The sequence below is a fragment of the Leucoraja erinacea genome, unplaced genomic scaffold, assembly GCF_028641065.1.
Source record: "Leucoraja erinacea ecotype New England unplaced genomic scaffold, Leri_hhj_1 Leri_374S, whole genome shotgun sequence".
Classification (NCBI taxonomy): domain Eukaryota; kingdom Metazoa; phylum Chordata; class Chondrichthyes; order Rajiformes; family Rajidae; genus Leucoraja; species Leucoraja erinaceus.
The window spans coordinates 59,745-76,958 of NW_026576275.1; the positions used below are offsets into that span (position 1 = coordinate 59,745).

Consider the following 17,214-nt stretch of genomic DNA (forward strand, 5'->3'; position numbering starts at 1 on the left):
GACCTTTCTCTTTACCACCAAAGCGGACCCGGGTGTCACCTCTTCCACTCCCGTCACCACAAGTGGGGGCGGGGGTTGAATTGGCGGCGCTACTTCGGGTAATTGATGTACATAGGGAGGAGCTAGGTTCTCCAGTAAATTCCATGAGGGTGCAGAGGAATTTGACTGTTCAACCTCTTCTTTTAATTTCAACAGATTACATCCCGTGTCCCATACCGCGGCATACATGGTTTCTTCTATCATTGGATTGGGTTTATTTCTCACATATGCATTCAATGCCTGCTGCTTCACATATACCCAATCCCCATCTGACCCATCCTCTGGCCACCAGACTGAAGCTCCTTTTATCGGGTGCTTTGGCCATTCAAAATAACAATACCTTATCATTGTTGTCTTCTCCAACCCCTGGGTATTTCCTGCCCCTCAGCGGTTCAGCATTCGCCCCAACGGACTATTGGGCAGAATGCGGGGATTTGGCTTATGGCCTTTCCCCTCCCTTTCAGGTTTTTCATTTACATTCCCCATTCTCTCGAACGGAATTCCTCTCCGATCTCTTATCAAATTGCCCAGGTAATACTATAATAGTCAAAGTTTCTTACCGGGGTCTATGCACTGAATCACTCAATTTTCGCGATCTCCTATCACTCCCACTTCTTTGCCGAGTCTCTGTTTGGTCCGGATACTACTGCTCAAACAGCTGACGGCAAGCAAGGAGTCTGAGACCGCTGAACTCAGCAGGGTGCACCTTCCCTTCGTCCGTCTACTCCCGTCAGCTGCAGAGTATTTGATGCCGGGAACCGAGCCCCCATGTTGTGAGATTCAAAATCACAAACGCTTTTGAGACAAATTCAGGCAAAGAAGTGTTTTTATTAAGTTCATATTCTGCAGAATGTCAAGTTATTTGTATAATAAGGCTCGTACGACGACGTAAACGGAGTATATCTTTATTTAGCAACTCTACAGCAGCCGCAGGCTCGTGTGCATGCCTGGGCAACTCCTCAACTGCCAACCCCCGGTTTCCCACGTCACGTAGGTGCCTCTCCTCTGATGTCCCCTAGAGGCACACCGAGGATCGGGATGTCTTCTATCTTTATACATTTCTTTCCACTATTTTCACACCCATTGAGCTTCTTCCAATCATAACATAAACCCAGATTCCCTTGAGAACGTCGTGGAACGCCCACCCAAACTTCTACTGAAGTATTTCTATTGCTACTTTTTATCTAGAATTTCTTTCTGTTCTTTATATCGTTACTTTCTATTCTACTAGCAGTCTGGATTCTGCTGACATCTTATTTCTTTCTAAGTTATATTTTTCTATCCCTAGTCTAAATCAACCATGTCTATTAACTCTTTCCTCACAGTAGGAATTGAAAGAAATCAATGTTAGGATTAATGACATAGTGCTTGGAGATTATGGCGATAGAAGCAGGACATCTCTGAAGTTTGGTGATCTACTTCCAGTGGACTAAAGGAATTTGATATGATAAATTATTTGGCTGCAGGAACAAACTGAAACACCTCCAATAATCTATATTCTATCCTATGGGGAGAAGGCAGGAAGGGGATACTGATTGTGGATGATCAACCATGATCACTGAATGGTGGTGCAGGCTCAAAGGGCCAAATGACCTGCTCCTGCACCATTCAGGTAATTGTCATATGACATTGTCTATTGTCTATAAAATGGAATCCAGAAAATGAAACAATGCATTGTTGCCAAGAGATGGTCTGTAATGTTCCGTTGCTGTGGTAGCATTAGGTCAGTTCAACAAACTGATGGGACAGTAGCTTTTTTCGAACTGGGAGTGTGGGACATTTACACTTCTGTGGCTACTGTCGATGGTAATAGTGAGAAGAGAGCACGGCTTATCCCATTTCAGCTATTGGTTGAGCAGACTTAACCTGAACAACTTGGTATTCTTTACATCTTTATATTCTGACCTCTCCTTTAAAAGATCTTTCTCGAGGAAATGTTGCGACTATCTGCAGAAACTGCGTGCCTTTGTAATCAATTCCCCTCGCAGTAGACAATAGCCTTCTTTGTCATCAGGAGGCTAAATTCAATCTGGAAATTGTCCGCTTGGGGAAAGATCATCAAATATTTTTATAAATTGTGACATTTGGATTGATACAGGTATTGTAATTTTCTTTTCCACTTACCTTGTATAGTACTGATAATTTACATAAGCAAGAAAATACAGCCATTAGAACACCTCAGTGTTCTCAGTGACTCCTCCCTCCAGTCAATCACGAGGGTTCGATTACCCTGAGCCACCACCAGGTTTCGCTACACTATGTTATTCCCCTTTTTCAAACACTCTCTACATTAGTGGCAATTTTATGGAGGCCATTTACGGTAACCTAAAAAGCTGCATGTGTTTGGGATGTGGGAGGAAACTGGAACACCCGGAGGAAACCCACACAGTCACTCAAACTCCACAGCACCCAATGTCCGTATGGAACCAAGGTCTCTGGTGCTGTGAGGTAGTAGCTGCGCCATTGTGCTGCTCATTTTATGAGTGCAAATTCCATTGTTTTCTTTGTTTTGAATTTTAGTTACTTTGAGAATAGAGCAGGATTTGCTTTTGAGTCAGTTTATACACACATATCCTGCAAGAATTGCCAATCCAGTGATAAGGAAGTGCTAAAATGTCTGAGGTGCCAATTCTGGATGAACTAGAGGCCTAATCTGTCGTCTTACATTCAGTGATACTATTTGATGAATACCGGGGATTTTTGATGCCTAATACTTAAACAGGAACCAACTTCACCAGAATATTTTATCTGGTTATTGGGGGAACTTTGCCATGTCCAAATCAGCTGGTTTGTTTTCCTGTATCCTAGCAGTGACAATAATTCAAAATTACTGGAATGCTGAAAAATGGAAAGTGCTCATGGAAAAAGCAATTTGTTTGTGTCCTTGCACATGGAAATGGAAATGGGATGAAATACAGATAAGTCCAATATCGGCAAAGGAAATCTATATAGAACTTTGGCCATACTTGTAGAATTAAATAACAGCTGATAGGAGGTGCTGTAAGGCTCACGTTTGCAATTGGATATCAAGCTGTGTTCTACTTTTGTGCAGTGCAGGATGGCAAACTTTCTTCACAAGTAGGGCCAGTTTTAGCAACAGTCGTTGTAAATAAGCTGATCAACTGTGGCACAGTTATGGAATATGATGTTAAACTAATTACATTGAGATGCAACTTTAATCTGTGTCTTAACTTTTAATTTGCTGTTTTTGCACCATTTTGTGACGTGATGAAATCTGTGAAATTAAGGTAATTTGGGACATTTGTGTATGATTTGATACAGGTAGTTCTGCTGTAATGGTTATTTTATTCGTGTGAATTGGATGTAATGTGGATTTTGTGAACATTATTTATATTAAGTGGACCTAATTGATAAGATGATTTGATTGATCTACCTTGCGTTTGAATACCTCATGTGATCTAACGTCGACATCATCCAGGATATAAAAATCCAGAGATTCATCATCCACTGAGAGAGGAAATTCTTGCACACCTCTGTTTTAAATGGCAGCTCCTTTGTCTTGTGATCCATACATGTTACACCTTTCAGTTGCCTCAGTTTTATTTCCATTGTTGCGTGCTCAGGATATTTCCTATTTGAACCTTTTTGTTTTGTAATAGGCTGGCTTTCCATTGGGTAGAGAAATATTACCCTAATGTGTTCATTGAAAGCTACGTTCATCAAAGTGAAACCATGTACATGTTCAATGACCAAAAGTCAACTGAAATTTGACCCTGCTTCCAAAAGAATTGCGGTCCCAAGTTCCACGTGTCCACTGTCACAGAAATATTTTGTGTATTGCATTCCATTGTCCATTATTGCAACTCCCCAATATTGAGCATTATTGGGGCATCTTTGAGCATCCCTCCCCATTGAGCTTCTTCCAATCATGACATCAAGCCCAGATTCCCACGAGAACGCAAAGACACCTCCCCTATCATGCATCGCATGTGCATTTAAATTAGGCATCTTGTCATAGTGGGCGTGAGTACATATTCATATAATCTCATTAGGCCTGCGCAGATCTGTTTGACCTTATATACTTCTCAAGTCCGCCTTACTTCCCTTAAAACTCATACTGAAGTATTTTCTATTCTACCAGCAGTCTGGCTTCTGCTGACACCTTATTTCTTTCAAAGTTATATTTCAGAGCTCTAGTATAAATCAACCATCTCTATTAACCCTTTTCTCACACACACACACACATAAATAAGCAGATAAAGTGCAATGGGCTATTAATGTTCAGAGTTTTGTTTGAGTTGATTTTAATAGCCTGATGGCTGTGGGGAAGCAGCTGTTCCTGAACCTGGACGTTGCAGATTTCAGGCTCCTGTACCTTCTACCTGAAGGTAGCTGGGAGATGTGTGTGTGACCAGGATGGTGTGGGACCTTGATGATGCTGCCAGCCTTTTTGAGGCAGCGACTGCGATAGATCCCCTCGATGGTAGGGAGGTCAGAGCCGATGATGGACTGAGCAGTGGTCACAACTTTCTGCAGTCTTTTCCGCTCCTGGACGCTCAAGTTGCTGAACCAAGCCACGATGCAACCGGTCAGCATGCTCTCTACTGTGCACCTGTAGAATTTTGAGAGAGTCCTCCTTGACATATCGACTCTCCGTAATCTTCTCAGGAAGTAGAGGCACTTGATGTGCTTTCTTTATAATTGCATCAGTGTTCTTAGAACAGGAGTGATCTTCGGAAATATGAATGCCCAGGAATTTGAAGCTCTTGACCCTCTCCATTTAATGCATTTAACTTCTCAGTTGGGGGGGGTGTGTTGCAATATTGCTTGATTGCAACACATTTGCTGCATTTAACATTGCGGGAGTGTGCAACGTTATTCCAATGTGATGCATTTGTTGCATTTAACATTTGAGCTGTTTCACCCGAACTGAACCCAATGGAACGCGCCTTTTATGTACTGAAGAGAAAAGTGAAGGGGACTAGCCCACAAAACATGCATAAGCTTAAAGGTAGCTGCAATGCAGGCCTGGCAGAGCATCACCAGAGAAGACACCCAGCAACTGGTGATGTCCATGAATCGCAGACTTCAAGCAGTCATTGCATGCAAAGGATATGCAACAAAATACTACATATGATTACTGGCGTGAAGTTAAGAAAATGACGTCAAGTTGGGAAAAGGGGAAGTACAAAGGGATCTGGGGGTCCTTGTTCATCAGTCACTGAAAGTAAGCACGCAGGTACAGCAGGCAGTGAAGAAAGCGAATGGCATGTTCGCCTTTATAACGAGAGGAGTCGAGTATAGGAGCAAAGAGGTCCTTCTGCAGTTGAACAGGGCTCTGGTGAGATCACATCTGGAGTATTGTGTACAGTTTAGGTCTCCAAATTTGAGGAGACCTCCAAATCATTCTTGCTATTGAGGGAGTGCAGCGTAGGTTTACAAGGTTAATTCCCGGGATGGTGGGACTGTCATATGCTGAGAGAATGGAGTGGCTGGGCCTGTATACAGGGTTCAAAATTAACGGTTGCCTGGGTGCCATTGACCACCCAAAGTGCCACCGGGCGATCTAAACGCCGAGTCATTTTGCCCGGCTTGGCACTGCAGATACTGGTTTATACCGGAGAGAGACACAAAAAAACTGGAGTAACTAGCAGCATCGTTGGAGGAAAGGAACGCGACGTTTTGTGTCGGCGACGGCTGTATTGCGGGGTAAAGATATTAGGTGGGTGGTGATGAAGGGTCGGAATGAATGACGGGCCCCGCACAATAGCAGCAGCGACTCCATCTGCTCCTCCTCCCGCACCCCGCCCGGATAGCGGCCGCTGCTGCCACTCTGCCAATGGCGCTTTCAAAACAAACCCTCCCACACGCCGAGGCCTCCTTCCTCCGTCTGAAACAGCTGCACCAAAGATCCTATAGCTTTAGGATCTTTGAGCTGCACCGCTCGGCCCTGCACCTTGCTGTTGGCTGGCGGTGGAGGGGAGGCTGTGGCGAGGAGATCCCAACCGCCTCCCCCTGTGGCGGTGACATTTGGCAGTGGACAGGGACGGCCAAGGCAGCGGGGCGATGTTGTCCGAGAAGCGCTGATCTTCCTTCCTCCCCATCTCTATCTCTTCCTCTCTCTTGTACGCCCCCCCTCCCCCATCCTGAGGCCCCTCCTCTCCATCCCGCACTGATCCCCATTCCCCGCCTCTATTTAGTCCTCACTGACATCCACTGTATTCCCCTCCCCATCTACCCCCCAATCTATTAATCCTGTGTTGATCACCCTATCCACCTTGCATTGATTCTCCTGCCACTCCCCATCCATCCTACACTGGTCCCCCAATTCATGCTGTACTTCCCATCCATCCTGCACTTCTCCTCCATTCATCCTGTACTGATCCCCCCCCATTCATCCTATATTGATCCCCCCCATTCATCCTGTACTGATCCCCTCATTCATCCTATACTGAACCCCTCATTCATCCTATACTGATCCCCTCAGTCATCCTATATTGATCCCCTCCCCATTCATCCTGTACTGATTCACCATTCATCCTGTACTGACCTCCCATCCATCCCGGACTGATCCCCCCATTCAACACCACTGACATCCCCCGTGCTCTCCCCTCACAATTTTACATACTCCAACCAACACATACCTGCCTCAATCCATCCATTCCGCACCGATTGCCTTCTCAACAACCCCCCACCCGCCATCTATCGACCCACACTGATTCACACCCCCCACCCCCCCTGACCCTATTGTGTTGGAAATGTCTTCAGAGCGAACATTGACTATGTTTGATAACGGAATGCAATCAAATGTGTTTTAAATCCCAATGTTATTATTTGTTTTAGTTCATAAAGATGGATTAATTAAATTGTGAACACGTGAAAGATTAAAACCGCAGTGTTCGATTGTCACTGCTGCCATTGACACGTCATTACAGAATTAATTTTAATGGCAAATCAATGCTCTTAATATGGAGTATCAGTACTGTTGTTATTTAATGAGCAACATTCACAACCATATGTTGGATTTATCCAGGATGTACTTCTACAGTCAGTCATATACATCACAAATTTGGTCAGGGGATATTTCAGTTGAAATTTTAACGTTAATTCTGAAGTGGGAACAGCGTTTATCAAATATTTTTTTTAATCTGGTGCGTTCAAACTGGGTATCTTCATTGCTGTTCACAACACGTACATCTAATCTGAATGTCTGGTAATGTGGCGTTTTGACACCTTTAAACATATTACCAAAAGAACATTTGCTGCAGTTATGTCCTTTGGCCATCTCTTGTCAGTTGGTGTAATGTTTAACCTGTCAGATGGGTATAGTCGGTTTTAACAGCTATTATCATAAAATGCCTTTAGAAATTTCCTTGCAACCTGTATATTTTGTTATGCATAAATTATGTGGGAAGCGAGAGTATTTCTGTACCAATAGCAATAACGACCCATGCTATGGCCATGTCATGGTAATTTTCGGTCCTTCACAGAAAACATGCTTGCATCAATCTGTAGTGTGCATGGTTAAGCATATATGTTACCATGGTCCAGGATTTATTGACACAGGTTGATCATATGCTGAATAATCCAACCACATTTTTGTTTGGAAGTGGAAAGAACTAATAGAAATTGCATTAATTTCTCTGACCCACCTGGCCAATAACAAGAACTACATCAGGTTGTTGTTCATCGACTTCAGCTCCGCATTTAATACTGTCATCCGCGCCAGTCTGATCACCAAACTCAGCGGACTTGGCATCATCACCTCCCTCTGCAACTGGACTGGATTTCCTCACCAACAGACCCCAGTCTGTTAGGATCAACAATCTCACCTCCTCCACTGAACAGGGCTGTGTGCTCAGCCCTCTCCTCTACTCCCTCTTCACCCATGACTGCGTCCCTATGTATGGCTCCAACGCCATCATAAAATTCGCTGATGACACCACAGTGGTAGGACTGATCAGGGACAATAATGAATCAGCCTACAGGGAGGAGGTCCAGCACCTGGCAGCTTGGTGTACCAATAACAACCTCGTCCTCAACTCAAAGAAGACGAAGGAAATCATGGTAGACTTCCGGAAGACCAGAGGCGGCAGACATACCCCCATCCATGTAAACGGGACCGAGGTGGAGCGCGTCTCCAACTACAAATTCCTCGGAGTACACATCTCAGAGGATCTGTCCTGGTCCCTCAACACCACCAAACTGATTAAAAATGTGCAGCAGCGCCACTACTTTCTGAGGAGGCTTAAGAAAGTTCACCTGTCCCCCCAGATCCTGTCCAACTTCTACCGCTGTACCATTGAAAGCATCCTGACCACCTGCTTCACGGTATGGTACAGCAGCTGCACAACAGCTGGCAGGAAGGCACTGCAACGGGTGGTGAAAACCGCTCATCACATCATCGGTGCCCCGCTCCCTGCCATGGATGCCCTCCACTGCACACGGTGCCTGAGACGAGCTGGGAAATTCATTAAGGACCTCTTACACCCAAACCATGGACTATTCGCCCTCCTCCCATCAGGGAGGTGGTACAGGAGCCTCTGGTCTCGCACCAGCAGGCTGAAGACCAGCTTCTTCCAAAATACCATTACCCTGCTGAACTCACAGGCCTGATGCTAGCTATCTTTTATATCCTTTTATCTGTATATATTTATTTGCCTATGTATTCGATCAATTTATCCACATTGTACAATTTGTTTTAACCAGTATTTTTACTACTTTGCACTTTGATTAGATGCTCAACTGCATTTTGTTGTACCTGTATTCGTATTTGTGCAATGACAATAAAGTTGAATGTAATCTAATCTAATCTAAAATTGCAATGCGTAAAAAGAGTTGAGATACTGTATTATAATTTTGCTGCATGTCATTGTGGCATATATCATGTCTTGAATATGTTTAGCTTGTGACTTTATTTGACCATAATTCCGACTGGTAACTACGCACTTCGTCCGAGCACATTATCGCACGCGTCATGCAAACCGTGTTGAATGACCACCTAAGCTGTAATTTGGCAATTTAAAAGGCTGCCAATGTTCCCGGCTGCCAACAGGGGAAAAAAGTTACATAGAAACATAGAAAATAGGTGCAGGAGTAGGCCATTCGGCCCTTCGAGCCTGCACCGCCATTCAATATGATCATGGCTGATCATCCAACTCAGTATCCTGTACCTGCGTTCTCTCCCCTGATCCTTTTAGCCACAAGGGCCACATCTAGCTCCCTCTTAAATATAACCAATATGGCCTCAACTACCTTTTGTGGCAGAGAATTCCACAGATTCACCACTCTGTGTGAAAAATGTTTTTCTCATCTCGGTCCTAAAAGATTTCCCCCTTATCCTTAAACTGTGACCCCTTGTTCTGGACTTCCCCAACATCGGGAACAATCTTCCTGCATCTAGCCTGTCCAACCCCTTAAGAATTTTGAAAGTTTCTATAAGAACCCCCCTCAATCTTCTAAATTCTAGCGAGTACAAACCGAGTCTATCCAGTCTTTCTTCATATGAAAGTCCTGACATCCCAGGAATCAGTCTGGTGAACCTTCTCTGTACTCCCTCTAAGGCAAGAATATCTTTCCTCACATTAGGAAACCAAAACTGTACGCAATACTCCAGGCGTGGTCTCACCAAGACCCTGTACAATTGCAGTAGAACCTCCCTGCTCCTATACTCAAATCCTTTTGCTATGAATGCTAACATACCATTCGCCTTCTTCACTGCCTGCTGCACCTGCATGCCTACTTTTAATGACTGGTGTACCATGACACCCAGGTCTTGTTGCATCTCCCCCTTTCCTAATCGGCCACCATTCAGATAATAATCTACTTTCCTGTTTTTGCCACCAAAGTGGATAACCTCACATTTATCCACATTATACTGCATCTGCCATGCATTTTCCCACTCACCCAGCCTATCAAAGTCAGCTTGCAGCCTCCTAGCATCCTCCTCACAGCTAACACTGCCCCCCAGCTTCGTGTCATCCGCAAACCTGGAGATGTTGCATTCAATTCCCTCGACCAAATCATTAATATATATCGTAAATAGCTGGGGTCCCAGAACTGAGCCTTGCGGTACCCCACTAGTCACTGCCTGCCATTGTGAAAAGGACCCGTTCACTCCTACTCTTTGCTTCCTGTCTGCGAACCAGTTCTCTATCCACATCAATACTGAACCCCCAATACCGTGAGCTTTAAGTTTGTATACTAATCTCTTATGTGGGACCTTGTCGATAATGATCTACTTTCCTGTTTTTGCCACCAAAGCGGATAACCTCAGATTTATCCACATTATACTGCATCTGCCATGCATTTGCCCGCTCACCCAACCTATCCAAGTCACCTTGCAGCCTCCTAGCATCCTCCTCACAGCTAACACTGCCCCCCACTTACGTGAGAGCCCTGGTATACTCTGGAGTTTAGAAGGATGAGAGGAAATCTTATTGAAAAATATAGAAACATAGAAATTAGGTGCAGGAGTAGGCCATTCGGCCCTTCGAGCCTGCACCGTCATTCAATATGATCATGGCTGATCATCCAACTCAGTATCCCGTACCTGCCTTCTCTCCATACCCTCTGATCCCCTTAGCCACATCTAACTCCCTCTTAAATATAGCCAATGAACTGGCCTCGACTACCTTCTGTGGCAGAGAGTTCCAGAGATTCACCACTCTCTGTGTGAAAAAAATTCTTCTCATCTCGGTTTTAAAGGATTTCCCCCTTATCCTTAAGCTGTGACCCCTTGTCCTGGACTTCCCTAACATCGGGAGCAATCTTCCTGCATCTAGCCTGTCCAACCCCTTAAGAATTTTGTAAGTTTCTATAAGATCCCCTCTCAATCTCCTAAATTCTAGAGAGTATAAACCAAGTCTATCCAGTCTTTCTTCATAAAACAGTCCTGACATCCCAGGAATCAGTCTGGTGAACCTTCTCTGCACTCCCTCTATGGCAATAATGTCCTTCCTCAGGTTTGGAGACCAAAACTGTACGCAATACTCCAGGTGTGGTCTCACCAAGTCCCTGTACAACTGCAGTAGAACCTCCCTGCTCCTATACTCAAATCATTTTGCTATGAAAGCTAACATACCAATCACTTTCTTCACTGCCTGCTGCACCTGCATGCCTACTTTCAATGACTGGTGTACCATGACACCCAGGTCTCGCTGCATCTCCCCCTTTCCCAATCGGCCACCATTTAGATAATAGTCTACTTTCCTGTTTTTGCCACCAAAATGGATAACCTCACATTTATCCACATTATACTGCATCTGCCAAACATTTGCCCACTCACCCAGCCTATCCAAGTCACCTTGCAGTCTCCTAGCATCCTCCTCACAGCTAACACTGCCCCCCATCTTAGTGTCATCCGCAAACTTGGAGATATTGCCTTCAATTCCCTCATCCAGATCATTAATATATATTGTAAATAGCTGGGGTCCCAGCACTGAGCCTTGCGGTAACCCACTAGGATTGTTAAGGATTTGGACATGCTAGAGGCAGGAATCATGTTCCCAATGTTGGGTGGAATCCAGAACCAGGGGCCACAGTTTAAGAATAAGTGGTCGGCCATTTAGGACTGATATGAGGAGAACCTTTTCCACCCAGAGAGTTATGAATTTGTGGCCATTTGGGACTGAGATGAGGAGAAACTTTTCCACCCAGAGAGTTGTGAATCTCTGGCAATTTCAGACTGAGATGAGGAGAAACTTTTTCACACAAAGAGTTGGGAATCTGTGGTATTCTGTGCCTCAGAGGGCAGTGGAGGTAGGTTCTCTGGATGCTTTCGAGAGCTAGATAGGGCTCTTAAAGATAGTGGAGTCAGGGGATATGGGGAGAAGGCAGGAACTGGGTACTGATTGGGGATGATTAGCCATGATCACATTGAAGGGCCGAATGGCCTACTCCTGCACCTGTTGTCTTTTGTCTATTATTGAGTGCTTTCATTGACATGACATTGCTGTGTCCCAAATATTATGGTGCCCTGAAATGGTGGGGCGGACTGGAATAAACACAGCTGTAATTTCTACATGGTGAAACCAAAAGGTATAAAAATGGTAGGTAGACAAAAATGCTGGAGAAACTCAGCAGGTGAGGCAGCATCTATGGAGCGAAGGAAATAGGCAACGTTTCGGGTCGAAACCCTTCTTCAGCCTGATGTGAGGGTGAGGGGGGCGGGAAGAAGAAAGGAAGAGGAGAAGCCAGTGGCCTGAGGGAGAGCTGGGAAGGGGAGGAGAAAGTAGGGACTACCTGAAATTAGAGAAGTCAATGTTCATGCTGCTGGGGTGCATACTGCCCAAGCAAAATATGAGGTGCTGCTCCTCCAATTTAAGGTGGTCCGCACTCTGGCCACGGAGGTGGCCCAGGACAGAAAGGTCGGATTCAGAATGGGAGGAGGAGTTGAAGTGCTGAGCCACAGGGAGATCAGGTTGGTTAAAGCGGACCGAGCGGAGTTGTTCGGCGAAACGATCGCCAAGCCTACGCTTGGTCTCACCGATGTAGATCAGCTGACATCTAGAGCAGAGGATGCAATAGATGAGGTTGGAGGAGGTGCAGGTGAACCTCTGTCACACCTGGAATGACTGCTTGTGTCCTTGAATGGAGTCAAGGGGGGGTGGCGACAAGTGTATCATTTCTTGCGGTTGCAAGGGAAAGTGCCTGGAGAGGGGGTGGTTCGGGCGGGAAGGGACGAATGGACCAGGGCGTTACGGAGGGAGCGGTCTTTGCTGAAAGCAGACAGGGGGGGAGATGGGAAGATGTGGCGAGTGGTGGGGTCACGTTGGAGGTGGTGAAAATAACAGAGGACTATTTGTTGTATGTGAAGGCTAGTGGGAGAGAAAGTGAGGACTAGGGGGACTCGGCCCTTGTTATGAGTGGGGGGATGGGAAGAGAGAGCAGTGTTATGGGATATCGCAGAGACCCTGGTGAGAGCTTCATCTATAGTAGGGGAGGGGAACCCTCATTTCTTGAAGAATGAGGACATATCCGATGCCCTGGTGTGGAACACCTCATCCAGGGAGCAGATGCGGCGTAGACGGAGGAATTGGGAATAGGGGATGGAAACTTTCTGCAGCATTTTCCGCTCCTGGACGTTCAAGTTGCCGAACCAAGCCCTGTATAAAAATGGCCTTTATTAAAATCTGACAATGTGCACTTTAACCACATGTGATTTATTGAGTTACAAATCTGCAATTGTGGAGTAGAGAGGCAAATCAATAAATAAATAAATGATGGGTCTTTGTCCCAAACATTATGGAGGGCACTGTAGGTGTGTTTGCGTGTGTGGACGAGTGTGAGTTCAGGGCTACACGCCCCAATACGCTCCACTCTCTCCCTACGCCGACAGACAGAGTGGGCGAGAGAACTACGAGGAAGTTTCCAGAAATTTCCACGCCTCTCCCTCCCTCCCCTTCCAGCTCCTGTGGTCGCCATTTTGCTCATTTTGCTTTCTGCACGAAGATGTCTGGAAATGTCTCCTGGAAGAATTTCATCTCTGGAATATTCCTCTTTTCCCTCATTGATGCAGTCTTCACTGCAGGAGAAAAGAGACAGGGGAGGCAGAAAGTTTGAGAAAAATGTGTAAAGTTTGGGATAGTTTAAGAAAGTTTTGTAATGTTTGGGAAAGTTTTGTAAAGTTGAAAAAAGTTTTGTAAAGTTTTGGATAGTTTAAGAAAGTTTTGTAAAGTTTGAGAAAATTTTGAAAAATTTTGTAAAGTTTGGGAAAGTTTTGTAAAGTTTGAGAAAGTTAAAGAAAGTTTTGTAAAGTTTGTGAAAGTTTAAGAAAGTTTTGAGAAAGTTTTTGAAAGTTTGTGAAAGTTTTGTAAAGTTTAAGAAATGTTTGTGATTAAAGTTTGGTAAAGTTTGAGAAAGTTTTGTAAAGTATGGGAGAGATAGAGAGAGGGGATGGAGGTGGGGAAAGAGAGAGAGAGAGAGAGATAGAGAGGGGATAGAGGTGGGGAAAGAGAGAGAGATAGAGAGAGGGGGATAGAGGTGGGGAAAGAGAGAGATAGAGGGGGGAGAGAGATGATGAGGGAGAAAGTACGAGAAAGTTTCAAGAAATGTCCGTGCTCTCACTTTCATCTCCCTCTCTCCCTCCTTCACTCTCCATTCCCTTAAATTTTACTGTGTGCATGAGAGAGTTTTGAGTGTGTGTGAGAGACATAGAGAAGGGGAGAGAGGACAATAGGTACAGGAGAAGGCCATTCGACTCTTCGAGCCAGCACCACCATTCAATATGATCATGGCTGATCATCCACAATCAGTATCCCGTTCCTGCCTTCTCCCCATATCCTCAGACACCGCTATTTTGAAGAGCTCTATCTAGCTCTGTCTTGAAAGAGAGAGAGAGAGAGAGATACCAAAGATACTGTCGAGAGAGAGGGGCGGAGAGAGAGAGAGAGAGAGAGAGAGAGAGAGAGACTTTGTAAGACAAATGTAATTAAGATGATTAGTTGCCTCTCCCCCTCCTCTAGTGATTGGTGGTGTTTTAAATCCGTGATCGGGGTGTTTGAAATTCCCGGGCCGCCGTTTTTGGCGGGAGCCCCTCCCCCCGCGCGACCAACGGTTTAAACCAAAGATCCTATAGATCGCTGCAGGATCTTTGGTTTAAACCGCCATTCGGACCCACGTGGGAGGCGGGGAAGTGGCCAATGGGAGGCTGTTGCCGGGAAGATCTCGGCAACAGGCTCACTCAACAAACCTTCAAAACCCCCCTCATAATTGCTCAAAAACCCATTAAAACAGCTCAAAACACCTTAAAACGGGTCACGAAACCCGTCTGCTAAAACCCCCCATCAAAACTGCTCTAAAAACCCTTAAAATGCTCAAAACCCCTTAAAACTGCCCAAAACCTTTACTCAAAAACCCTTAAAACTGCTCAAAAAACGATCAAAATGGCTCGAAAACAATCAAAACTGCTCATAAATCGTCAACAACGCCTCAAAAAACCTTCAAAACTGCTGAAAACAACTGAACCCATCAAAAATCCCCGATCCCTTAAAACTGCAACACAACCCTAAAAAACCATAACTACAAAAAAACCCTGTCAAAACCGTACAAAAACACTCATCAACCCTGAAAAGCCCTCAAGACCCCTGAAAAAACACCTCAAAAACCCTAACTGCTTAAAAACTTTCACCAACTCGCAAACCCCCTCAAAACTGCTCAAAGACCATCAAAATAGGTATGTTGCAAAACTTACCTTCAGCGGCGCTGCTGTTCTGTCACTGCCCGTGTGCTCGATTTTTACGCCTTTGAGAGGGGGGGGGCGGGTTTAAAACGACGTTTTCTCCAGGCTATTGAAATCGATCTTGTTCAGCATGTTTTGTTGCTGACGGAAAATCGCTGCGACATTCATTCTCTGCAGTTATTTTTAAACTAATTTGGATCATTTAATTGCTATAGTAAATGAAAAATCATCTTCTAAAGCCTCGAACGCCGACAACAGGACGGATGTCACATAGGGGACAAGGCAAGGTAGGCTGTTTATTTTTACATTAAAAAGTGCTTTGTAAGATCCCTTTAATCAAATTTTTAAGTTGCGAGAAGGTGACTTGGAGCCCATCCGAACCGGCAGTATTTTTCCTGCCGACATGGGGTTCAAATTCACTGCAACCGCAACTTTCCAAACCAGCGTGTTCCACTAAATCCCACTCGCAAGATGATTTAAATGGCCATTAATTTACAGCAATTAAACACTAAATTTGGCCTATAAATTAATGACAATGAGATTTAAAAATCATGTTTTAATGTGAATTCTTGTGTGAATGTTATTTGGACATTTAGGCCATTTAAAAATGTAAATCTTTTCTTAAGAAATGGATAGATGTTTAGATCTAGTAATTGAATTTTGTAATTAGCTACAATTAGGTAACTAACTAATTATGTGTTTTAATTTCAGGTAATCCAAGTATGAAAATGGCCATAACGTTTTTAATACTGAAGATATGAAAGTGAATTAGGTGTCAAATTAAACATCTTTTTATGCTTTATCTGATGGGATAAATTGCAGACGATTTTTAAAATCTCAAAATTTCGTAACATTGCTAATCAAAACTGCTAAAAAAAACAAAGCTGCTCAATAAACCCTCAACAACCCTCAAAATAGCTAAAAAAAACCTAAAAACTTCTCAATCCCATGAAGACCCGCCGCAACCCCCCCCCCCCCCCCCCAACAACCCTGAAAACTGTTCAAACTACTCAAAACTGCTCAAAAAAAACTCAAAACTGCTCAACACCATATAATAACCATATAACCATATAACAATTACAGCATGGAAACAGGCCATCTCAACCCTTCTAGTCCGTGCCGAACACGTATTCTCCCCTAGTCCCATATACCTGCGCTCAGACCATAACCCTCCATTCCTTTCTCGTCCATATAACTATCCAATTTAATTTTAAATGATAAAAACGAACCTGCCTCCACCACCTTCACTGGAAGCTCATTCCACACAGCCACCAATCTCTGAGTAAAGAAGTTCCCCCTCATGTTACCCCTAAACTTCAGTCCCTTAATTCTCAAGTCATGTCCCCTTAATTGCATCTTCCCTGTACGTCCTATTTTGATTTGTCCTGCCAAGATGTAGCACCTCACACTTATCAGCATTAAACTCCATCTGCCATCTTTCAGTCCACTCTTCCAACTGGCATAAATCTCTCTGCAGACTTTGAAAATCTACTTCATTATCCACAACCCCTCCTATCTTAGTATCATCTGCATACTTACTAATCCAATTTACCACACCATCATCCAGATCATTGATGTACATGACAAACAACAGTGGACCCAACACACATCCCTGTGGCACCCCACTAGTCACTGGCCTCCAACCTGACAAACAACCATCCACCATTACTCTCTGGCATCTCCTATTCTGCCACTGTTGAATCCATCTTGCTACTCCACCATTAATACCCAACCATTGAACCTTCTTAACCAACCTTCCATGAGGAACCTTGTCAAAGGCCTTACTGAAGTCCATATATACAACATCCACTGCCTTACCCTAATCAATTTCCCGAGTAACCTCTTCAAAAAATTGAAAAAGATTAGTCAAACATGACCTTCCAGGCACAAATCCATGTTGACTGTTCCTAATTAGACCCTGTTTATCCACATGCTTATATATATTATCTCTAAGTATCCTGTTTATCCACATGCTTATATATATTATCTCCCTTTCCATTAATTTGCCCACCACTGACGTCAAACTAACAGGT

General features: G+C 44.3%; 1 long non-coding RNA gene across 1 annotated transcript in view; it reads left to right on the plus strand.

The window, feature by feature from the left end:
- The window catches only part of LOC129693633 (uncharacterized), a 25,059-nt gene extending 8,933 nt beyond the window's left edge, over nt 1-16,126 (plus strand). Inside the window, exons 2-3 of the long non-coding RNA XR_008722898.1 lie at nt 15,397-15,468; nt 15,893-16,126. This is a non-coding gene — a long non-coding RNA (uncharacterized LOC129693633). The remainder of the gene's footprint in view (nt 1-15,396; nt 15,469-15,892) is intronic.
- The last annotated feature ends 1,088 nt before the right edge of the window (nt 16,127-17,214 follow it).